This window comes from Brassica oleracea, chromosome C5, assembly GCF_000695525.1.
Source record: "Brassica oleracea var. oleracea cultivar TO1000 chromosome C5, BOL, whole genome shotgun sequence".
Taxonomy (NCBI): domain Eukaryota; kingdom Viridiplantae; phylum Streptophyta; class Magnoliopsida; order Brassicales; family Brassicaceae; genus Brassica; species Brassica oleracea.
This window is the reverse complement of record NC_027752.1, coordinates 42,179,223-42,185,002: the sequence shown is the minus strand read 5'-3', so window position 1 is coordinate 42,185,002 and position 5,780 is coordinate 42,179,223.

Genomic DNA, 5,780 nt, shown 5'->3' with positions numbered 1-5,780 from the left:
TTCCTCGGAATATACCGAGGGACATGTTCCTCGGAATATTCCGAGGAAGATTTCCCTCGGTATATTCCGATTGATCGATGGATATATGTCCAAAAACGCATCGATCGATGAACTTAGGAGGAAATATCCCGACGAAGTTCTCCCTCGGTATATTCCGAGGAGATTTCCGACAAACTAGTAATCCTCGGAATTTCCTCGGAAATTTGTTTCCTCGGAATTCCGTCGGAAAATTCCGAGGGATTTCCGAGGAAAGAAGAAATTCCGAGGAATTATTTCCGAGGACTTGTTTCGTCGGTATGTCGTCGGAATAACGTTATTCCGACGAAATTCCGACGATTTTTTCCCTCAGTATCCTTGCTGTTTTCTTGTAGTGTTCTACTATGTTTCTGAATCCAACCACGAGAATCTCTAACCAACCAAGCTGCTCCCACCGTTGCAGATTTCTTACACCAATCCATAGGAAACTCACAATTAACCCATCCAAGCCTAGGAAAAGACACTTTTGGCGAACATTCCTGAAGTTCATGATTCATCAACATAACCTCAGCCTCTCCATCAACCTCTTGAGCCATAAACCATTGCTCAGCTTCTTCATGTGCCTTCAAAAGGATGTCCGATGGAGAAAATAAAGAACCTTCAAAGAGGAAGCCATTTCTATTCTTCCAAAGAAACCATAAAATCCAAGGCCAAACCCAAGAATTAATGGCTTCAACATGCCTATTCTTATGAAGATAGAACATGAAGTATAAATTGGAGAAAATAGAGGAGTCCTGAAACCCATTCTTAGGTAAGGGAATGTTGGACATCGCCCAAATTTGCCTTGCTAGGTCACACTGAAACAGAAGGTGATTAATTGATTCACCCTCCAATCCACACAGTTGACATCTATCATCTCCCTTCATTCCTCTTTCTAAAACCAGATCCGCAACAGGTAATGCATCAGAAAGCACTTTCCACACAAATCAACGCAACTTTGAGGGAGCGGAGATCTTCCACGATAAGGCCTTTAAGCAATTAACAGAGGGAAGAGCTACCATCTGAAGTTTCAGCTCAAAAAATTTTCCACATCACCGAATAGGCCCCATTTTTGTTAAACTTCCAAGACCAGAAATCTTGTTTCGAAACCACTGACTGATTCTGTAGAAGGATCCTGACATCCGAAGGAACAAAAAGATCTTCCAAAGCAACTCTATTCCACCTTCTGGCACTAAAATCAATAAGGTTGCTGACCTTAAGGTTGGCATCAAACAACAAATTTTTAATCCAAGGAGCCCTAAGGCCATAACCATCAGAGTCATCTTCAATCCATCTATTTGACCAAACAAAGATCGAGTTTCCATCACCAACCTTCTTCTTGATACCTTTGTTCAGTAGCTCTCTACCAAATAACAAGCTTCACCAAGCATAAGACGACCTTTTTCCTAAGGAAGCTTCCAAAATTCACCATTAGGGAAGTATCTACTCTTAAGAAACCGAGCTACCAAGGATTCATGAGAAGATAAAATTTTCCAAGCTTGTTTAGCTAGAAGCGCCTGGTTAAAAGCTTCCAGATCACAAAAGCCTAAGCTATCATACTCCTTAGACAAACAAAGCTTATCTCATGCTAACCAGTGAATTTCCTCAGGTGAGAATCCGTTCCCCACCAAAAATCTGCCATTGCACTAGAGAGCTTCGAGCACGCCTTCTTTGGAAGTTTAAAAACGGACATAGCAAACACCAGAAGAGCTGAAGCCGTGGATTTTAATAATATCTCTTTTCCACTTTGAGAAAGCTTACGCATATACCAAGAGTTCAGCCTGCCATTAGTTCTTTCTTTAAGATATCCTAATAATTCCACCTTAGAACCACTAAAGCACTCCGGAAGCCCTAAATATTTACTTGTCCCTCCCTCATTCACAATACCTAAGACCTCCTAAATCAAAGCCTTCGATCCAATATCAATATCTCTACCAAAAGAGATTGCAGACTTTTGAACATTGATGGTTTGACCAGTAGCATTACCATAAATGTCCAGAATCCTCTTAAGCACGCGAGCTTGAGACACATCAGTTTTACACATGAACAGACTGTCATCTGCAAACAAGAGATGATGAATAGAAGGACCATGTTCCGAGAACTGCAAACCCTGCAAGATCTCATCCCTTTCAGCTCTGTTCAATAGATGAGTGAGGCCTTCAGTACATAATACAAACAGAAACGGAGACAAGGGATCCCCTTGGCGAATTCCACGTTGTGGCTTGATCATACCGAAAGGTTGATCATTCATTAACACAACATAGGAGACAAATGAAACACACGCCATAGTCCAATCCACCCAAAGCTGTTTTTTTCTTTTCCGTCAAGGTTCTTTTTAAATTAGATAAATGGATCTGGCCCAGTAAACGGCCGAAGCCCGATTACAGCAAAAGACGGCTACAAGCCCAAAAGATTACGGGCTAAATGAAAAAGCTAAACGGGCCCTCAGCCCAAACTCAGAAGCCGCACGACCCAGTCGGATAGCGTGTCGAGGAGGCTGGCTCGACACGTGGAGAGATCTGCTCCATTAACGCGTCACGCGTCGTAACCGCCTCAACTTGACCGCCTCCGCCTCTACGCCGCCGGGAAACACCATCGAAATCCTCGTTCGTCGGAGCTCAGTAACCGACAAGCCTCCAACGAACCCATAGCCGTTCTTCACCGCACTGTCATCACGCCGGAGAGTTCCAACGAACCTCGAGATCTCCTCCGACTTTAAAACACTTCAAACCCTAGACACTCGAACCGAGAACCATCGCTTTCTTTCCTTGAAAGTTGTCACCTCGCTGGAGAGCTTCATCGTCTACCGAGATCTCATCTGCAGTGACCCAACCCCACCTTGACGACAACCACGCCGAACTTGACACAAATCGAACCTAGTAACCTTAACCCAAACGAACACCGGGTTCCTAAGCGACAGCGCAGAGCTTTGCTAGCGTCCGCTCTTCGTAACCAAAAGCCAGCGAAGGCGAATCTGAAGGAGACTCCCTTCCCGGAAGCTAGAGCCGGCGACGGTGAATCTGAGCAAGCCTCCACCACCCGAAAAACATCACATCTAAACATGTAAGCCGCTCCCTCTCCACCGGAGATCTCCAGACGAACGCGTCGTTACTCCAAAACCGAGCCACCGTTAGGGTTGGTAGCGGTACCAGAGCTCGGACAAGGCGGTCGTTGACAGGACGACAAAGAAGGATCGAAGGGGAACCACTACGACAGACAAGAAAGGACTCCGGTGCCGGCACGGACGCTCACGCGCCAGCCGAACGCCGGTCCCCAAAATAGATCTAACTTCTCTCTACGTTATCTCTTTCTCTCTCACACCAATGTGCGGGGGGGAGAGGGGGAAGATCACACGAGTGTTTTTTTTACCCAGAGCTGTTTATAACTTGCAATAACATTTTATATTATATACCATGGGTATATACTAGCTAGTATATGCCCATTACCGCGCATGGAAATAGATCACAAAGAAAAAAAATGATCCCTTTAGCACAAAGAAAAGGCACGAGAAGAATCTGCCATATAATTCGTGGATGGTTCCTAAAATGATAAATCTACACATTTCTTTATATAAAATGTTCAGAAGACGGCATAACTATTTTGTTGTCTGTGGAAAAGTGTTGCGAGATGTTTCATGAAACTCAGAGTAATACGTTGCTACTTTTGGGTTTTATTATATCTATTTCTGACATTTTCTCCATTCCCTAGCAAATTAAAGACAACTTTATGAACTGTAAATTTCTACTATTTTTCCTTTTAGTTTTGATATTGTAATAGTATCAATTTCCTTATCATAATAATATTATAAGACAAAAACGTACTCTGCATTAAATGACGCAAATCATGTTGAAGCCAGTGGTGTACCTCCTGCATGACACAAATACGTCGGCACCACCAATTGAGATAAATAAGAATTTACCCTAGCTATGACGAGAATACCGCAAGTATTCCATTAATTATGTATCATTTGCTATTCAAATTTTTCGAGCGTTGATTGATAAGGGTTAAGAACTACAACTATATAACAAGATCACTTAATTAGATTTTACCAGTATCTCTCACATTTCCAGACAAAATTATATTTTCGTGTAGTGATGAACTTGAACCTTATATAAACTCTATTTACAGCCAAAATTTTGGGATGTCTGTCAACTACGTCGATTAACTCATAGATTTTAGTAAGATATATACCATATAGGATGTCACTATATTACACATTTACCTGTTCAATTTAATACACATGATGATAATATTCGTTTGCATATTGTTTTACATTTATTTCTCCTAAGTAGGGGACCAAAGCTATTTGTTGAATTTTATATGAAAACCAAGGCTTATGCATGCGGAGGGAGAGGACCACATATTTCCTTTACATACTAAAAATATCTGCACTATTCAGATATATAAAACCCTAAAATTTATGCAGCCGATATCTTAGACTTGGACCGACAATACTAATTTCTCAATTACTGTATATGTAGAAAATCACAAGCAGCCAATAAATTCACGTTGAGAAAATACGCTAGTAGATTCATAAAAGTAAACTGAAGTTCAATAATAGAGACAAACAACCATAATTTAATACAATTCATGCACATAAGTTTTGAGGATTTACATATAGCAAACTTTCTATCTATTATTTTCTGTTCAAAATTTTGACTGCACTTACTGCATTTATTTATTAACCATATCAATATTATTAAAACTAAAGTACAAATGAAAATTGTTTGGAAACATAGTTAACAGTATAAATATAAATGATAATTGTTTGAAAATATGGATAGTAGTATAAAAAAAATAATTTCCTTTAATAATTCCATTAATTATGTTACTTAAATAATACATCACATTATTAATTATATCTATATTATTAAAACTGAAGTACAAATAAAAATTGTTTGGAAACATAGTTAGGAGTATAAATGAGAATTGTTTGGAAATGTAGATAGTAGTATAAAAAGAAGCATAATTTCCTTTTAGTAATTTCATTAATTATACTCCCTCCGTTTTTTTATATAAGTCGTTTTAAAAAAAAAATTATGGTCCAAATGATATGACGTTTTTGGTTTTCTATGTAAAATTTATTAACATTTAATGTTATATGACCAATGATAATATACCTTCTATTTTATTATTAGTTGATTTGTGGTTAGATAAATAATTAATGATATTTTTGTTTAGAAAATATAAAAAATTAATGATTTCTTAATCTATGTGCACAATTCTAAAATGACACTACAAGAAAACAGCGGTATTCTGACGGATATTCCGACGGAAAATGAAATCCTCGGAATATCCCGAGGAAACACAAAATTTGGTTTCCTCGGAATATACCGACGGAATTCCGAGGAAATATCAATCCGTCGGAATATTCCGAGGAAATTCCGAGGAAATATGTGTTCCTCGGAAAAAACCGATGAATTCCGAAGAAATATTATAGCCGTTGGAGAGCCGTTTGGGGATTTTACAAAATTCCGAGGAAATTCCGACGAACTAACCGTTGGCGTCGGAATTCCGTCGGAATTTCCTCGGTCTGTCGGCAGGATTTAAACTATAAATACAAGCACTCCTCTTCCTCTTCATTCACTCCATATCTTCATCCTCCCTCTTACTCTATTTACACACGAATTTGATTCATAAAAAATATGTCTTCTTCAAATTATTTTCGTTCTTGGATCGATCGACCTCATTTGGATCCGAACACGAGATTGCTTACGGAAGAATACCAACGAGGTATAACCGAATTCATGGGGTTAGTTCACCGA